The 21,225-nt window shown below is 44.9% G+C and overlaps 1 pseudogene; it reads right to left on the reverse strand.

Moving 5' to 3' along the window:
• Positions 1-5,200: 5,200 nt before the first annotated feature.
• Positions 5,201-21,225, reverse strand: LOC135533908 (tripartite motif-containing protein 16-like; annotated as a pseudogene).

The raw sequence follows: 21,225 nt of genomic DNA on the forward strand, positions 1-21,225 counted from the left end.
CAGGTTTCAGAAAGCATAAATACATCAGGGTGGGCAGGTTTTATCCATATATCCACATAATCATACTACATCAGCAGACTTATTACATTCACATGCAGAAACTTCAGGCCGCTCTGACTACTTCATTGGACAGGATGTCAGGACCTGGGTCAGACTGCACATTTCCAGACAGTAGAAGCAGCTAGATAATGGCCGGTCTAGATGGAGGGTTCCAACATGTGGATTTATAGGCAGCACTTGAAGGGCAATCCATCGTCACCAGAATCTTTAACGCCACAACATTCAGGAGATGAGGAAAGTCCAGGGACACGGTTCAGTACCAAGAAAACAGTCCTGACATGTCAGAGCAACAGTCCCATTTCTCCCATGTTGTTTGGGAGAAATGTGCATCGATCTCACGTGCATTTATGGAGCAAGCGTGTGGTTTCTCCCAAAACTCGAGGGAGAAACATTCATATATTTCCTCATTGACAGAGCAAGCGTGTAGTTTCTCCTTTGAACAGCAGCAACATGAGGCAATAAGGATCATCTTTGATCTGAGAGAAACACAGCACTAAGCAATCTAAGACATGTAGCCAACACAACGCTGAACCCTCATTAAATGAGCTAAAAACAATCCTAAATAATAATACAAACATAGTAACAATCACTAAATAGTCCAACAGCAGATCAGTCAACAAGTCATAAATGTGTGATGTAGGAGAGCAAATCACGGGGAGAGAGAGAGTGTAGAGGGCACCTTTGAACAGACTGGGAGAGACAACAGATCAGGAGAGGACACCTTACCAGATCTGGGAGAGAAACACAGCAGGAAGGACACCTGTACCAGACTGGGAGAGACAGACCAGAGCAGGAGAGGACACCTCATTAAATGGGAGAGACAACCAGAGCAGGATAGGACACCTGTACCAGACTGGGAGAGACAGACCAGAGCAGGAAGAGGACACCTGTAACCAGACTGGGAGAGACAGACCAGAGCAGGCGGGGACACCTGTACCAGACTGGGAGAGACAGACCAGAGCAGGAGAGGACACCTGTACCAGACTGGGAGAGACAGACCAGAGCAGGAGGGGACACCTGTACCAGACTGGGAGAGACAGACCAGAGCAGGTGGGGACACCTGTACCAGACTGGGAGAGACAGACCAGACCAGGTGAGGACACCTGTACCAGACTGGGAGAGACAGACCAGAGCAGGAGAGGACACCTGTACCAGACTGGGAGAGACAGACCAGAGCAGGAGAGGACACCTGTACCAGACTGGGAGAGACAGACCAGAGCAGGAGAGGACACCTGTACCAGACTGGGAGAGACAGACCAGAGCAGGCGGGGACCAGTGCAGCAGGTAACAGGGTATGTGACAGTGTCCAGAGATGAGTCTTTCCTTGGAGCAGAACACAGAGCAGAACTAGGACAGCATCATACTTTCTGCACTACAGAAACTACAGGACCAGTCAAAAGTTGGGACACACCTGGTACACCTCACAGACAATCAGGTGAGAACAAAAAGTCCCCAAACCAGATGGGATGGTGTATCGCTGCAGAATGCTGGTTAAGTGATGCAATGTTCAATAGCATCACACTTAACGCATCACTTCCCCTTTCAGGTCCATAGGGGTTTACTGCCCCCTGCTGGAGACTGGAGCACACTGCAGTCCCTTTCAGGTCCATAGGGTTTACTGCCCCCTGGAGACTTGCTTTTGGGCAGACTGGAGCACACTGCAGACCCTTTCAATAGGGGCCATTAGACCGGTGGAAATGTCCTTAGAGTCCAGATTTAAGACTTCTGGTTCTAACCGCTGTGTCTTTGTGAGAAGCAGAGTAGGTGAACAGATGATCTCTGCATGTGTATTTTCCACCGTGAAGCATGGAGGAGGAGGTGTGATGGTGCTTTGCGGGGGCACCACCATGATAGTCTTAACCAGCATGGCTACCACAGCATTCTGCAGTGATACGCCATCCCATCTGGTTTGTGCTTAGTGGGACTATCATTTGTTTTTCAACGGGACAATGACCCAACACCCCTCCAGGCTGTGTAAGGGCTATTTGACCAAGGAGAGTGATGCAGGGCTGCATCAGATGACTGGGCCTCCACTTGATTTGTTGAACACGTTGTTGGTTACTACATGATTCCATGTGTGTTATTTCATAGTTTTGATGTCTTCCCTATTATTCTACAATGTAGAAAATAGTAAAAATAAAGAAAAACCCTTGAATGAGTAGGTGTGTCCAAACTTTTGACTGGTACTGTATGTTAAGGGGATGGTTCACCCCAATAGAAAGGTTCATACCTCTAAACACCATCTTATTAGATGGATCCATTTCCTTCATGTTTCTGAATGGGGGGAGAAGGGCCTTCCAAGAGCTGGGCGTCTGGCCAAACTGAGCAATGGGGGGAGAAGGGCCTTGGTCCTGGAGGTATTTTGCTCTGACATGACCTGTCAACTGTGGGACCTTATACAGACAGGTGTGTGCTTTTCCAAATCATGTCCTATCAATGGAATGTACCACAGGTGGACTCCAACCCGTTGTAGAAACATCTCAAGGATGATCAATGGAAACAGGATGCACCGGAGCTCAATCTCACGTCTCAAAGGGTCTGAATACTTATATAAGGTACTTCGGTTAATAATTTGCAAAAAATAAAAAATAAACATATTTTCGCTTTGTCATTATGAAGTATTGTGATGTCATGGAGTATTGTGAGGTCATTTGTGATGTCATTATGGACCTTGTGATGTATTGTGAGGTCATTATGGAGTATTGTGATGTCATTATATGGGTATGTGATGTCATTGTGGATTGAATAGGAACATGATTTATTTAATCCATTGTAGAATGAGGCTGTAACGTAACTAAATGTTTCTGAATGCCTTGTATGTATGTTAATGGTATTTGTTCACCCCAATAGTACAGTTTGTGATGTTTTTCTCCATATCTCTAAAAACCATGTTATTAGATGGATCCATTTCCCCCCATTAGTTTGGGATTCAGACCTGCAGTCATCTTGATTTCAGACACTATGGAGAAGTGTTCCACAGGCAGTAAATCTGATGTAGAATAAATGGAACCTGGATCCATTTCATTCTATTAACATGGTTTATGTGTTATAGCAGTAATGGGCTTAAACTGATATTAAAATGACAACTCCATAGATGATACCAGGTCAGGGGAGTTCATCTCTGCTCCCAGCATCCCTGGGACAGTACTGATCAACATAGCTGACCTGATGCAGAGGTGGACCAGTGATGTTTTCCTCTCAGTGGTGAGACTTGCCCTTCCATTTGACACACCTTTACCTGATGAGATCATACAAGACGTTACAGGCTTATTGCACGTGGAAACAGACATGTTTCAAAATAATTTTGAAAACTTAATAAGCAGTGGTTGAATGAGTTAGTTGTAATGGAACCAATAGAAAAGTCCTAAAAGTACAAACAAAGATCATACAAGACGTTACAGGCTTATTGCATGTGGTAACAGATGTGTTCAAATACTATTTAAAATAATATTGAATAGTTCATGAGCAATGGTCCATAGGGTTTTACTGCCCCCTGCTGGAGACTGGAGCACACTGCAGCCCCTTTCAGGTCAATAGGGATTACTGACCCCTGGAGACTGAGAGACTGGAGCACACTGCAGTCCCTTTCAGGTCCATATGGTTTTACTGCCCCCTGCTGGAGACTGGATCACACTGCAGTCCCTTTCAGGTCGATAGGGTTTTACTGCCCCCTGCTGGAGACTGGATCACACTGCAGTCCCTTTCAGGTCCATATGGTTTTACTGCCCCCTGCTGGAGACTGGAGCACACTGCAGTCCCTTTCAGGTCGATAGGGTTTTACTGCCCCCTGCTGGAGACTGGATCACACTGCAGTCCCTTTCAGGTCCATAGGGTTTTACTGCCCCCTGCTGGAGACTGGAGCACACTGCAGTCCCTTTCAGGTCGATAGGGATTACTGCCCCCTGCTGGAGACTGGAGCACACTGCAGTCCCTTTCAGGTCCATATGGTTTTACTGCCCCCTGCTGGAGACTGGATCACACTGCAGTCCCTTTCAGGTCCATAGGGTTTTACTGCCCCCTGCTGGAGACTGGAGCACACTGCAGTCCCTTTCAGGTCCATAGGGTTTTACTGCCAGATGATGAGGCCCTCATCAATACAGGTACTGTATGTAGAACCATAGTAAAGACCAGTATGGACTATCAATACAGGTACTGTATGTAGAACCATAGTAAAGACCAGTATGGACTATCAATACAGGTACTGTATGTAGAACCATAGTAAAGCCCAGTATGGACTATCAATACAGATACTGTATGTAGAACCATAGTAAAGACCAGTATGGACTATCAATACAGGTACTGTATGTAGAACCATAGTAAAGCCCAGTATGGACTATCAATACAGATACTGTATGTAGAACCATAGTAAAGACCAGTATGGACTATCAATACAGGTACTGTTTGTAGAACCATAGTAAAGACCAGTATGGACTATCAATACAGATACTGTATGTAGAACCATAGTAAAGACCAGTATGGACTATCAATACAGGTACTGTATGTAGAACCATAGTAAAGCCCAGTATGGACTATCAATACAGGTACTGTATGTAGAACCATAGTAAAGACCAGTATGGACTATCAATACAAAGTGACCATTTAGAATGAGGCCCAGTTCAATGAGAGGAAGTCTTAACAGAACTGGGGGATGACAGACAGGAAGTGGGGGGTGGAGATCAATATATTTTTGTGCCAAACACTAAAGCATGATATTGTAATAAATCTACACCCTATTCCCTACGTAGAACACTACTTTAGACCTGGTCAGAAGCACCGTAGTGCACTACGTAGGGAATAGGGAACCATTTGGAACAGAGACAGTAATTCCCCTGAACATCTTCCTCTTCCTCATCTGGTTTCTTGAACAGCCCTTCACTCCTCCCCTCTTCCTCCCCTCCTCCCTCTTCATTCTATTCTATCAGCCACACCACTAGCTCACCTCCACACAATACATTTACAAGTTAAAGACACACCTTGGAATAAATAACAAAGGAAAACTATTACTAGATGAAGTTGAGTGTTTTTTATTATTTCCCATCACCATAAATCATATTTAATCACTGAACAGTAGCAGACCTAACTTCATCTGTTCCTGACTCTGGATAGTGGATTAAAAAGACCATCAATCTCCAATGATATTAAAGTACTATTCTGAACATTACTGATATACTGAGTGGCAAGTCAAGATATCTGCTGGTTTTATTGTTTGGTCAACAGCACCACCTGCTGGACAGGTTTAATGTTGCTGGACTGAGCAGTATGGGAGGATGAAAGATGACACATTTAGGGCCGGTTTCCTGGACATCTACATTGAACATACTGTTTAGTCCAGGACTAGGATTCATCTGTGTCTGGGAAACCAGACCATATAGTTTAGTAGAAAGGAAGTGATACCAGCTTGTAGTGGGCTGACTAGTCCTGAATTGTCCTTTAGTTCCTGGACCATTTTCCATGCAGCTCCAGGTGACAGAGAACACATCAATTAGGACCGAGCCAACAAGCTGATCAATGATACTGAGGAGAATTACATAGAGACAGAGAACCAACTGAGAAAACATATCAATGGTTCTGAATGACAACCAATATACATCAACACCAGACATCATGATTCATGGAAATGTACAATATTAAAATTTGTAAGTCGCTCTGGATAAGAGCGTCTGCTAAATGACTTAAATGTAAATGTAAAACATTGTATTGAATTTTAATTAGTAACAAATCAGTTTACAGTTTAACCAGCTCAGCAGAACCATTATAATAACCATAGAGCCTAAACCCAGGATAGAGGGGCTGAGTGAATGTGGTCTGGACTCTGTGGAGGAGGGTCATTGTGTCAGAGACACTGTAGAAGGACAGAGTACCTGCCTTGTGATCCAGGTACACTCCTACTCTGGAGGACTGAGGGCCTGATACTTTAGTCACAACATTATTGTGTCTGAAACAATAACCACCACTATTGTAATCTAAACTCCAGGACTTGTTATTGTATCCAAATCCACCATCTCTCTCTGTTCTGCTGATGTCTTTATATGAGACTGCTGTAGCAACATCACCAGTCCTCTCCACCTCCCAGTAACAGCGTCCAGACAGACCCTCTCTACACAGAACCTGGTAGTAGTTGGTGAATCTGTCTGGATGGTCAGGATATGGTTGGACTTGGCCTGTATAGGTCACCTTTCTGTTCCCTTCAGACAGAGAGAGGAGTGTGCCTGCTGTGTTTGGGTCCAGTGTGAGCTGACAGGAATCTGGGAGAAGAGCAGAGACCAATGAGGGGAGTCAGAACAATAAGTTAAGTCAGATACTGTATCTCCCCTGTCTTTGATTAGAGCACAGCAGAGATCAAATCAGAGAAATATGAGGAGTCAGATAGAGACCCAGTCTTTGATTAGATCTACTATTGCTATATATTTCTAGAGGGATTGTTAGGAGTGTCAGTAAAAAGAGACTGTTAGTTACTTCACAATAAAGAGACTCACATTGTAACAACTGTTCTCTGGTCTTGGGCTCTGGAGGCAGTACAACATCCACTATATTCACTACAGACACACAAACACATTGACAGAGAGAGGGAATGTTATCATCAGACCATATTCCACATGTATATGACTAGTAGGGAACTTTCAATGGTCTAAAGTTGATGTTCTTATTGTTTTCAACACACCTGTAGTGGAGATCTTGGTCCATTCTCCTTTAAGGAAGTCTTCTAGTTTCTCTCTCAGTTCAGACACAGTCTGACTCACATCTCAAAGGACTGAAGAGGACGGACAACGATGCTGGGTAAGTCTGAAGATACACTGATACTGGAGAGAGACTGATACCTCTGGAGAGAGAGAGAGAGAGAGACTGATACCTCTGGAGAGAGAGAGAGAGAGAGAGACTGATACCTCTGGAGAGAGAGAGAGAGAGAGAGAGAGGATACAGACAGACAGAGAGAGAGAGAGAGAGAGCGACGGACAGAGAGAGAGAGAGAGGGACGGAGAGAGAGAGAGAGAGGGACGGACAGAGAGAGAGAGAGAGGGACGGACAGAGAGAGAGAGAGGGGGACGGACAGAGAGAGAGAGAGAGAGGGACGGACAGAGAGAGAGAGAGAGAGAGGGGGACGGACAGAGAGAGAGAGAGGGGGACGGACAGAGAGAGAGAGAGAGGGACGGACAGAGAGAGAGAGGGGGACGGACAGAGAGAGAGAGGGGGACGGACAGAGAGAGAGAGGGGGGACGGACAGAGAGAGAGGGGACGGACAGAGAGAGAGAGGGGACGGACAGAGAGAGAGAGGGGACGGACAGAGAGAGAGAGGGGGACGGACAGAGAGAGAGAGGGGGACGGACAGAGAGAGAGAGGGGGGACGGACAGAGAGAGAGAGGGGGACGGACAGAGAGAGAGAGGGGGACGGACAGAGAGAGAGAGAGAGGGACGGACAGGAGAGAGAGAGAGAGGGACGGACAGAGAGAGAGAGAGAGGGACGGACAGAGAGAGAGAGAGAGGGACGGACAGAGAGAGAGAGAGAGGGACGGACAGAGAGAGAGAGAGAGGGACGGACAGAGAGAGAGAGAGAGGGACGGACAGAGAGAGAGAGTGGGACAGAGAGAGAGAGAGAGGACGGACAGAGAGAGAGAGAGGGGGACGGACAGAGAGAGAGAGAGAGAGAGAGGGGACGGACAGAGAGAGAGAGAGAGAGAGGGGACGGACAGAGAGAGAGAGAGAGAGGGGACGGACAGAGAGAGAGAGAGAGGGGACGGACGGAGAGAGAGAGAGAGAGGGGACGGACAGAGAGAGAGAGAGGGGACGGACAGAGAGAGAGAGAGAAAGAGAGGGGACGGACAGAGATAAATAAATAAATAATAAAAAAAGGAGAGAGAGAGGGGGACGGACAGAGAGAGAGAGGGGACGGACAGAGAGAGAGAGAGGGGACGGACAGAGAGCGAGAGAGGGGGACGGACAGAGGAGAGAGAGGGGGACGGACAGAGAGAGAGAGAGGGGACGGACAGAGAGAGAGAGAGAGGGGGACGGACAGAGAGAGAGAGAGAGGGGGACGGACAGAGAGAGGGGGACGGACAGAGAGAGAGAGAGAGGGGGACGGACAGAGAGAGAGAGAGAGGGGGACGGACAGAGAGAGAGAGAGAGGGGGACGGACAGAGAGAGAGAGAGGGGGACGGACAGAGAGAGAGAGAGAGGGGGACGGACAGAGAGAGAGAGAGAGGGGACGGACAGAGGGAGAGAGGGGACGGCCAGAGAGAGAGAGGGACGGCCAGAGAGAGAGAGGGGGACGGCCAGAGAGAGAGAGAGGGGACGGCCAGAGAGAGAGAGGGGACGGCCAGAGAGAGAGAGGGGGACGGACAGAGAGAGAGAGGGGGACGGACAGAGAGAGAGAGAGGGGGACGGACAGAGAGAGAGAGGGGGACGGACAGAGAGAGAGAGGGGGACGGACAGAGAGAGAGAGAGGGGGACGGACAGAGAGAGAGAGAGGGGGACGGACAGAGAGAGAGAGAGGGGGACGGACAGAGAGAGAGAGAGAGGGGGACAGACAGAGAGAGAGAGAGGGGGACAGACAGAGAGAGAGAGGGGGACGGACAGAGAGAGAGAGAGGGACGGACAGAGAGAGAGAGGGGGACGGACAGAGAGAGAGAGAGGGGGACGGACAGACAGAGGGACGGACAGACAGAGGGAGAGACAGAGAGAGCGAGGGACGAACAAACAGAGAGAAAGGACAGAGAGGGACGGACAGATAGAGAGAGAGAGGGAGGGACAGAGAGAGAGGGACGGACAGAGAGAGGGACGGACAGACAGAGGGACGGACAGACAGAGGGACGGACAGACAGACAGACAGAGAGAGAGAGGGAAGGACAGGCAGACAGACAGAGGGACGGACAGACAGACAGAGAGAGAGGGACGGACAGACAGAGAGAGAGAGAGGGCGGACAGAGACAGAGGGACGGACAGACAGACAGACGGACAGACAGAGAGATAGGGACGGACAGGCAGACAGAGAGAGAGGGACGGACAGGCCAACAGAGAGAGAGGGACGGACAGACAGAGGGACGGACAGACAGAGGGACGGACAGACAGAGGGACGGACAGACAGACAGAGGGACGGACAGACAGACAGAGGGACGGACAGACAGACAGAGGGACGGACAGACAGACAGACAGAGAGGGACGGACAGACAGACAGAGAGAGAGTGACGGACAGACAGACAGAGAGAGAGGACGGACAGACCGACAGAGAGAGAGGGACGGACAGACAGAGACAGAGGGACGGACAGACAGAGGGACGGATAGACAGAGGGACAGACAGACAGAGAGGGATGGACAGACAGACAGAGAGGGATGGACAGACAGACAGAGGGATGGACAGACAGACAGAGGGATGGACAGACAGACAGACAGAGAGGGATGGACAGACAGACAGACAGAGAGGGATGGACAGACAGACAGACAGAGAGGGATGGACAGACAGACAGACAGAGAGGGATGGACAGACAGACAGAGAGGGATGGACAGACAGACAGAGAGGGATGGACAGACAGACAGACAGAGAGAGAGGGACGGACAGACAGAGAGAGAGGGACGGACAGACAGAGAGAGAGGGACGGACAGAGAGAGAGAGAGAGAGGGACGGACAGACAGAGAGGGACAGACAGACAGAGAGAGAGAGGGACGGACAGAGAGAGAGAGGGACGGACAGAGAGACATTTCCCATGAAGTTAATTTCATATCACATGTAACAAGACAGTTTAGTTACCTGGAGGAAATGGATGTGATCCTCTGTGTGTGAGAGCTGCTCCAGCTCAGTGCTTCTCTTCCTCAGCTCAGCGATCTCCTGCTTCAGTTGCTCCAGGAGTCCTTCAGCTTGACTCACTTGAGCCTTCTCTTGGGCTCTGATCAGCTCCTTCACCTCAGAGCTCCTTCTCTCAATGGAGCGGATCAGCTCAGTAAAGATCTGATCACTGTCCTCCACTGCTGACTGTGCAGAGCGCTGGAGAGACAGAGAGAGACAGAGAGAGACAGAGAGTAGGTTTAGTAGTAGTCTCTCTACACCTCATTGAGTCAGACCTCTGCCACCCTGCTCTCCAGGTCCACCAGGCCTTGTCCCCACTCCTGGACAGACAGGTACAGAACACCTCTTGGTCCTGCTCTACTCTCCTCCCTCCTGGACAGACAGGTACAGAACACCTCTTGGTCCTGCTCTACTCTCCTCCCTCCTGGACAGACAGGTACAGAACACCTCTTGGTCCTGCTCTACTCTCCTCCCTCCTGGACAGACAGGTACAGAACACCTCTTGGTCCTGCTCTACTCTCCTCCCTCCTGGACAGACAGGTACAGAACACCTCTTGGTCCTGCTCTACTCTCCTCCCTCCTGGACAGACAGGTACAGAACACCTCTTGGTCCTGCTCTACTCTCCTCCCTCCTGGACAGACAGGTACAGAACACCTCTTGGTCCTGCTCTACTCTCCTCCCTCCTGGACAGACAGGTACCGAACACCTCTTGGTCCTGCACTACTCTCCTCTATATATATCTCATATCATCATTCAGAACTTTAAGAATATCTTTGGGAGGACGTCCAGCCTGTTTGACAAAGATAAACAAAGATTTTTATCAATTTTTGCTTACAAAATAATCAAATGTAATGTTTTTTACCAAAAACTCTACATGTACAGCAGAAAGCTGTGATCAATTAAATACAACGTTAACTAGATATTATCTGTGTCATTTATAGCCTGGCACAGATAGTAAAACTACATTAAATACAACGTTAACTAGATATTATCTGTGTCATTTATAGCCTGGCACAGATAGTAAAACTACATTAAATACAACGTTAACTAGATATTATCTGTGTCATTTATAGCCTGGCACAGATAGTGAAACTACTGTAGCGACCCGCACAGACAGCTGTGTGTTATGTGTTCGGCTAGTAGCTGGTTGTGTTGTACTTACCAGTTCCCAGTGTTCGCGGGGTCCGACATGCCAATCAACCTGCTATCTGCCAATCACAGGAATGCCTGGGATGTTCTGATGCCGGGCATCCTGGTGGTTGGCGGAGTGGCGTGGAGGGGGCGGGGCATTGGAAGTTAAGCTTCAGCCTTTGTTCTCTCTCTGACGTCTGGGCTTCACAAGAGAAGGTCCCGATTGGCTTGTGGGGTATCTTTCATTTATTTGGCGTGAGCTCAGGCCAAACAGTAGCCTGTGTAAAGTTGCTAATAAACCGTCAATTCGTAACTCAATCCTCTGTCTGGACAATTGTTCCTTTATGATCGAGTCAGGTCATTACACTACATTAAATACAACGTTAACTAGATATCATCGCCACATAACTTATGTCGAATTTAAAAGACACCGTTACCGTTAGTAACGTCTGTTACACTGTAACTTACAGGCAGCCTCACATAAAACCCTATTGGTTAACAAAGCTTTGATTATGACCAAAGTCTATAGTAGTGAAAACTCTCTCTCTCTATTCTAACTTACCACACATTCACATCACTGCCTCGACATGAATGTGTCCTGTCAGAGCCGTTTCCTGTCCGTTAACTGTTAACAGTCTCGAGCCACAGCTTAACCAATGAGCTACAAGGAGGACTGACAGTCACGAGCGGTGCAGCAGCCTCTGCAGCAGCAGCCTCCCCGGGTCCTAGTGCCCGCCCGGTAAGACGGTTAAGATGCGATGGAACGGTTGACGGAGAGAAAATAAATCAGAGAGAAAATATATTGACTGATATATTGAATTGTTTAGGGAAGCTTTAGCTTTGGCTTTAATACATTCTGAAAATACTTGAAAATAAAAATAAAAATAATAGTAGCCCTCCTCAGGAACAACAAAACCCTCACAGACCAACTTCTTCTTCTATGATATAATGGAGGTCCTCAAACCAACGTTAAAGGTGCTTGGCGCCACCTACTGTTCTGGAGTGTGTTCAATCACGGTTTACACCTCTAAATCCTCCTACCGAACTCAGTACTTCTGAGAAAATAAAAGAGTCCTACTAACTTCTAATAGACCCTCACCCATCCCCCAAATCCCTTCCAAGTGTAATGTTTACTGTTCATTTCTGATTGTTTATTTCACTTTTGTTTATTGTCTATTTCACTTGCTTTGGCAATGTAAACATATATTTCCATGCCAATAAAGCCCTATGAATTTAATTCAATTGAGAGAGAGAGACAGTTCCATTTTAATGTATAGGGGACATGAGTCGTCATGGTTACTCATGGTTATGTGATGAGGCAGCCCAGTTGGTTACATGAACCAGTCTATTCTCTGAAAGGGGTCCAGACAGCCTGTTCCCAACAGTGGGGTCAGTGGGATTGGACAGGGGCCCCCTCTCTCTCTCTCTCTCTCTCTAACTGGAGGAGAGAAGTGAAATGGTGTGTCTCCTCTGGTCAACAATACTCACCTTGAAAGACTTCACAGCTTTTGGAGCTTCTTCAGCTCCTTCTCTCTCTCCTGGAATCTCTGCTGGACCTTCTGCTGACTCATCCCCAGCTGCCTCTGTGGAGAATCACTCTTCAATGAGCTATCAAGCTTTATTAGTCCAGTAGATCAATAGTATAGTAATGTGACATAGGACCCATAGAGAGGAAGGTCTACAATCCTGAGGAAGTCCCTTTACAATATTATATTATGTTGCTATGTGAATGATTATAGTTTTTATGGCAGGATTTCATGTATCAAGGTGTTGAGGCTGAACTTTGGACTCAAAAAACGCTATTCAGAATGATAATAGTGTTTGACTTTAGAAAATGGTGATACATTTGGAGAATCTGGGTTAACATATCTATATACTCAAGGTTTGTGTTCATATTTGTTCTGCTGTGGATCCATTTCATTTAAATGATCTCATATTCAAACAGATTTAGTTCCTACTTTATTTTTAATTCTTTGTTTATCAGACAGCCACCAACAAGTTGTTCTGGTCTTACCTGTTTCTCAGTCCTCTCTGCTGCAGCTGACACTGTATCATGGCCTTTATGTTCATCCATCACACACAGCAGACAGATACACTGCTGATCGGTACGACAGTAAACCTCCAGCAGTTTGTCATGATGAGAACAGATCTTCTCCTGTAGTTGTGCGGTGGCTTTGACCAGCTTGTGCTTCTTGAAAGCAGGAGACTCATAGTGAGGTTGGAGGTGAGTCTCACAGTAAGAGGCCAGACACACCAGACAGGACATGAGGGCTTTCTGCTTTCTGGTCCCAGTGCAGAAATCACACGCCACATCTCCAGGTCCAGCATAGCACAGAGCAGGAGGGGGAGCAGCCTGGAGTCCTGTCTTCCTTAGTTTCTCCACCACCTCAGCCAACATGTTATTTTTCATCAGCGTAGGCCTTGGAGTGAAGGTCTCTCTGCACTGAGGACAGCTATAGACCCCTTTCAGATCATCCTGATCCCAGCAGCCCTCAATACAGCTCCTACAGTAACTGTGTCCACAGGCAGTAGTGACCGGCTCCTTCAGTAGATCCAGACAGACAGAACAACAGAACTGGTCCTGGTCCAGCAGAACTCCCTGTTGAGCCATTTGGACGGTTGTTCACTCTCACACAGACAGACGACAGAGAGACTCAGATCAGTTTCGTTTCCTCAGAAGAGAGTTTGTGAAGGGGAGGGACTTCCTGGTTCTGCCAAAGGGGTGGGGTTAGAAGGAGGGAGGGGTTAGAGGAATGGAGGAAGAGAGAGAGGAACTGCATGCAACAGCAAGAGGGAGACAAATAGTTTTGTTCCAAGGTTAGAGCCCTTAACATGGAACAAATGACATAATGAATCTTAAAATGTGAGTTGTTAGAGTATATGAAGGGTAACAGTTTCTATGAAGTACGTATGTATCATTATTTTAATGACCTTTATAATGCCTTATAATACACCTATGTGTTGTAATTAATCAATAAGGACTGAGGAGGTGTGGTATATAGTTAATATACAGTACCACAGATAAGGACTGAGGAGGTGTGGTATATAGTTAATATACAGTACCACAGATAAGGACTGAGGAGGTGTGGTATATAGTTAATATACAGTACCACAGATAAGGACTGAGGTGGTGTGGTATATAGTTAATATACAGTACCACAGATAAGGACTGAGGTGGTGTGGTATATAGTTAATATACAGTACCACAGATAAGGACTGAGGAGGTGTGGTATATAGTTAATATACAGTACCACAGATAAGGACTGAGGAGGTGTGGTATATAGTTAATATACAGTACCACGGATAAGGACTGAGGAGGTGTGGTATATAGTTAATATACAGTACCACGGATAAGGACTGAGGAGGTGTGGTATATAATTAATATACAGTACCACAGATAAGGACTGAGGAGGTGTGGTATATAGTTAATATACAGTACCACAGATAAGGACTGAGGAGGTGTGGTATATAGTTAATATACAGTACCACAGATAAGGACTGAGGAGGTGTGGTATATAGTTAATATACAGTACCACAGATAAGGACTGAGGAGGTGTGGTATATAGTTAATATACAGTACCACAGATAAGGACTGAGGAGGTGTGGTATATAGTTAATATACAGTACCACAGATAAGGACTGAGGAGGTGTGGTATATAGTTAATATACAGTACCACAGATAAGGCCTGAGGTGGTGTGGTATATAGTTAATATACAGTACCACAGATAAGGACTGAGGTGGTGTGGTATATAGTTAATATACAGTACCACAGATAAGGACTGAGGTGGTGTGAGACAATGAGACAATGTCATTATAATATTAATAAGTAATAATAATAATCTAATCATTGTTATTCTGTCATTCTGGAGACTTTCTGTGGAGAAGGTATAAGACCAGCAGGAAGTCTGTTTTTTGGACTTCGTTTCACCTGAGATGCCGTTTGTCTGTCCACATACGACCATTGTGTGTGCTTAAACGTGTGTGTAAATGTGCATGTGTAATTCTATGTGTGTTTGTATGTACTGCGTGGGTGTGTGGCCTTTAGCCTGTGTGTTTATTTGTACTGCATGGGTATGTGGCCATTAGCCTGTGTGGGCGTTTGTCCCATTCCGACAGTCCCGCTAGAGCACGTTGGCCGGAAAATGACTCTTGGCAGAAGTCCAAATCCACTAGAAACGTCCTCTAATTCTTATAGCTTCCCCACAGACAGTTCAATAGAAACCAGTAGCACTTTAGAGGCAGTTGCCCCTATATACATAGAAATCAGTAGCACTTTAGAGGCAGTTGCCCCTATATACATAGAAACCAGTAGCACTTTAGAGGCGGTTGCCCCTATATACATAGAAATCAGTAGCACTTTAGAGGCAGTTGCCCCTATATACATAGAAACCAGTAGCACTTTAGAGGCGGTTGCCCCTATATACATAGAAATCAGTAGCACTTTAGAGGCAGTTGCCCCTATATACATAGAAACCAGTAGCACTTTAGGCGGTTGCCCCTATATACATAGAAATCAGTAGCACTTTAGAGGCAGTTGCCCCTATATACATAGAAACCAGTAGCACTTTAGAGGCGGTTGCCCCTATATACATAGAAATCAGTAGCACTTTAGAGGCAGTTGCCCCTATATACATAGAAACCAGTAGCACTTTAGGCGGTTGCCCCTATATACATAGAAATCAGTAGCACTTTAGAGGCAGTTGCCCCTATATACATAGAAACCAGTAGCACTTTAGAGGCAGTTGCCCCAAAATATACATAGAAATCAGTAGCACTTTAGAGGCAGTTGCCCCAAAATATACATAGAAATCAGTAGCACTTTAGAGGCAGTTGCCCCAAAATATACATAGAAACCAGTAGCACTTTAGAGGCAGTTGCCCCAAAATATACATAGAAATCAGTAGCACTTTAGAGGCAGTTGCCCCAAAATATACATAGAAATCAGTAGCACTTTAGAGGCGGTTGCCCCTATATACATAGAAATCAGTAGCACTTTAGAGGCAGTTGCCCCTATATACATAGAAATCAGTAGCACTTTAGAGGCGGTTGCCCCTATATACATAGAAATCAGTAGCACTTTAGAGGCAGTTGCCCCAAAATATACATAGAAATCAGTAGCACTTTAGAGGCAGTTGCCCCTATATACATAGAAATCAGTAGCACTTTAGAGGCGGTTGCCCCTATATACATAGAAATCAGTAGCACTTTAGAGGCGGTTGCCCCTATATACATAGAAATCAGTGGCACTTTAGAGGCGGTTGCCCCTATATACATAGAAATCAGTAGCACTTTAGAGGCAGTTGCCCCAAAATATACATAGAAATCAGTAGCACTTTAGAGGCAGTTGCCCCTATATACATAGAAATCAGTAGCACTTTAGAGGCGGTTGCCCCTATATACATAGAAATCAGTAGCACTTTAGAGGCAGTTGCCCCAAAATATACATAGAAATCAGTAGCACTTTAGAGGCAGTTGCCCCAAAATATACATAGAAATCAGTAGCACTTTAGAGGCGGTTGCCCCTATATACATAGAAATCAGTAGCACTTTAGAGGCAGTTGCCCCAAAATATACATAGAAATCAGTAGCACTTTAGAGGCAGTTGCCCCAAAATATACATAGAAATCAGTAGCACTTTAGAGGCAGTTGCCCCAAAATATACATAGAAATCAGTAGCACTTTAGAGGCAGTTGCCCCTATATACATAGAAACCAGTAGCACTTTAGAGGCGGTTGCCCCAAAATATACATAGAAATCAGTAGCACTTTAGAGGCGGTTGCCCCTATATACATAGAAATCAGTAGCACTTTAGAGGCGGTTGCCCCTATATACATAGAAATCAGTAGCACTTTAGAGGCAGTTGCCCCTATATACATAGAAACCAGTAGCACTTTAGAGGCGGTTGCCCCTATATACATAGAAATCAGTAGCACTTTAGAGGCAGTTGCCCCTATATACATAGAAATCAGTAGCAATTTAGAGGCAGTTGCCCCAAAATATACATAGAAATCAGTAGCACTTTAGAGGCGGTTGCCCCTATATACATAGAAATCAGTAGCACTTTAGAGGCAGTTGCCCCAAAATATACATAGAAATCAGTAGCACTTTAGAGGCGGTTGCCCCAAAATATACATAGAAATCAGTAGCACTTTAGAGGCGGTTGCCCCAAAATATACATAGAAATCAGTAGCACTTTAGAGGCAGTTGCCCCAAAATATACATAGAAATCAGTAGCACTTTAGAGGCGGTTGCCCCTATATACATAGAAATCAGTAGCACTTTAGAGGCAGTTGCCCCTATATACATAGAAACCAGTAGCACTTTAGAGGCGGTTGCCCCTATATACATAGAAATCAGTAGCACTTTAGAGGCGGTTGCCCCTATATACATAGAAATCAGTAGCACTTTAGAGGCGGTTGCCCCTATATACATAGAAATCAGTAGCACTTTAGAGGCGGTTGCCCCTATATACATAGAAATCAGTAGCACTTTAGAGGCGGTTGCCCCTATATACATAGAAACCAGTAGCACTTTAGAGGCGGTTGCCCCTATATACATAGAAATCAGTAGCACTTTAGAGGCGGTTGCCCCTATATACATAGAAATCAGTAGCACTTTAGAGGCGGTTGCCCCTATATACATAGAAATCAGTAGCACTTTAGAGGCAGTTGCCCCTATATACATACAAATCACTGGCCACTTTAATAATGGAACACTGGTCACTTTGATAATGTTTGCATATTTTGCATTACTCATCTCATATGTATCTACTGTATTCTATTCTACTGTATTCTATTCTACTGTATCTTAGTCTATGCATTACTCATCTCATATGTATCTACTGTATTCTATCCTATTCTACTGTATTCTGTTCTACTGTATCTTAGTCTATGCATTACTCATCTCATATGTATCTACTGTATTCTATCCTATTCTACTGTATTCTGTTCTACTGTATCTTAGTCTATGCATTACTCATCTCATATGTATCTACTGTATTCTATTCTACTGTATCTTAGTCTATGCATTACTCATCTCATATGTATATACTGTATTCTATCCTATTCTACTGTATTCTATTCTACTGTATCTTAGTCTATGCATTACTCATCTCATATGTATATACTGTATTCTATTCTACTGTATCTTAGTCTATGCATTACTCATCTCATATGTATCTACTGTATTCTATTCTACTGTATTCTATTCTATTCTACTGTATCTTAGTCTGCGTTACTCATCTCATATGTATATACTGTATTCTATTCTACTGTATTCTATTCTACTGTATTCTATTCTACTGTATCTTAGTCTGCGTTACTCATCTCATATGTATATACTGTATTCTATTCTACTGTATTCTATTCTACTGTATTCTATTCTACTGTATCTTAGTCTATGCGTTACTCATCTCATATGTATGTACTGTATTCTATTCTACTGTATCTTAGTCTATGCATTACTCATCTCATATGTATGTACTGTATTCTATTCTACTGTATTCTATTCTACTGTATTCTATTCTACTGTATCTTAGTCTATGCATTACTCATCTCATATGTATCTACTGTATTCTATTCTATTCTACTGTATTCTATTCTACTGTATCTTAGTCTATATAGTCTTGCCGCTCCAACATTGCTCGTCCAAATATTTATAAATTCTTAATTCCATTCCTTGATAACATCTCAGGTGAAACCATAGCATCAGGGCTTTCCAGAACCTAAGTACATCTCAGGTGAAACCAAAGCATCAGGGCTTTCCAGAACCTAAGTACATCTCAGTTGAAACCAAAGCATCAGGGCTTTCCAGAACCTAAGTACATCTCAGGTGAAACCAAAGCATCAGGGCTTTCCAGAACCTAAGTACATCTCAGGTGAAACCAAAGCATCAGGGCTTTCCAGAACCTAAGTACATCTCAGGTGAAACCATAGCATCAGGGCTCTCCAGAACCTAAGTACATCTCAGGTGAAACCAAAGCATCAGGGCTTTCCAGAACCTAAGTAGACACCTGAAACCCCACCTCTTCAAGGAATACCTAGGATAGGATAAGTAATCCTTCTCACCACCCCCCCCTTAATGATTTAGATGCACTATTGTAAAGTGGCTGTTCCACTGGATGTCAGAAGGTGAATTCACCAATTTGTAAGTCGCTCTGGATAAGAGCGTCTGCTAAATGACTTAAATGTAAATGTAAATGTGTGGTATATAGTTAATATACAGTACCACGGATAAGGCCTGAGGAGGTGTGGTATATAGTTAATATACAGTACCACAGATAAGGACTGTTCTTAGACAAGATACAACGAGGATTGAGAATTATCTTACATATTCAAAAATGCAATAAAATTGTAATTGGCAGTAATATCTAACAATGCTTGTGTTCCTAGCTCCAACAGGGCAGTAATATCTAACAATGTTTGTGTTCCTAGCTCCAACAGGGCAGTAATATCTAACAATGCTTGTGTTCCTGGCTCAAACAGTGCAGTAATATCTAACAATGCTTGTGTTCCTGACTCCAACAGTGCAGTAATATCAAACAATGCTTGTGTTCCTAGCTCCAACAGTGCAGTAATATCTAACTTAATGCTTGTGTTCCTGACTCCAACAGTGCAGTAATATCAAACAATGCTTGTGTTCCTGGCTCCAACAGTAGAGTAATATCTAAGAATGCTTGTGTTCCTTACTCACAGAGGGCAAATCTAAAAAGTAAAATAAGATATTAGGACAAGCATTGATAGATATAGATATATATGTTGTATACTGTGATGTGATGCATAGATAATTTGGAGTACATCTGTAGTATATCTGAAGAATAGTATATGTACAGTAGTAGTTAAATAGGACAGGCCTTGACTAGAATACAGTATATACATATGAAGTGGACAGTAGTAGTTAAATAGGACAGGCCTTGACGAGAATACAGTATATACATATGAAGTGGACAGTAGTAGTTAAATAGGACAGGCCTTGACTAGAATACAGTATATACATATGAAGTGGACAGTAGTAGTTAAATAGGACAGGCCTTGACTAGAAAACAGTATATACATATTGTAGCGGTATTTATTAGAGAGGGGTAAAGATAAAGATTTTGTTGTGGCGCCAGGCAGGTATTAACCCTGCCGAAAGGAGAAGAGTAGAATAGAGAGAGTACCACTACCAGACACACACACATCAGCAGAAGAGACTGCCCAGAGTGTAGCCTGTTTACCAGATAGCCAGTGGAGAGAGAAGAGAATACACACCCTATAAAACCCACATCACAGCACAGGAGTAACCAAGAATACCTCATACAATAATAATGTCAGAGCAAGTGAACAGTAACTTCATACAAGAAAGAACCCAGTCATCATCAGAGGATTTGCAGTAACATGTATTATGTTCCAGGGGATGAGAGCAGAGGGTATGAATGTGGGGGTGTTCATAGACACACCAAAGGCGTGCCGGTGTCCTGTCTGACCGTCCGATGGTTTGTATGTCAAAGCTTCGCAACAATGTTGCTACTAATCCATGAGAACCATAACCGGCGCGGTGCCAAACGATAACAACCACGACCTCGAGCTGTCACACCGATGATTGAGTTAAATACTTTATAAACTACACACGCTGAAAATAAACCAAACTTCTGCAGCATAGCACACACAGTCAAACTGTCGCGCCAACCAAGAGCTCCTCTCCAGAGAGCTGAAACAGCGGTGTTTATTTCCTCCTTCCTTCCTGCTGATGCGCTCTCACAGTGCAGCGCACGTGAAGGCTCCGTGCAGGATTTCACCACAGCGCGAGCACATGGAAACTCACTCAAACACTGTCCCAAGTTCCCACAAGCTACAATAGGTACCCTAGTTAGCGATCTGGTATCAGGATAAATATAACAATGAGTCACCGATTTTATACTATGTATTTTTTATTAGCTATGTCATAAATGGCAAATGCAACGTTCGTATATACGGGCTCACTGTAATACCACGCAGGGCAGAACAGAGAACTGACAGGATGTACGTAAACATTGTTCTGATACACATTATGATAGACGGAGTTCCAACCCGTCGGTTGGCCTATCACAGTAGAGACTGGGCGTGGTTTAAACTTGCCCAGCCTATCGCAGGCGCTCAGGCGGGTTCCCGTCTCTTCGCGCTTCTTCCTCCCTCCGTCGATGTATAGATCCTTACTGTTCTGGTATCGCAGCCGAGTTGCTCAGTTCCTGCTATTGTGTTGTTCAGTATCTTTCCATCTCAGTTAAACCACGTGACGACC

This window comes from Oncorhynchus masou, unplaced genomic scaffold, assembly GCF_036934945.1.
Source record: "Oncorhynchus masou masou isolate Uvic2021 unplaced genomic scaffold, UVic_Omas_1.1 unplaced_scaffold_2792, whole genome shotgun sequence".
Lineage (NCBI taxonomy): Eukaryota > Metazoa > Chordata > Actinopteri > Salmoniformes > Salmonidae > Oncorhynchus > Oncorhynchus masou.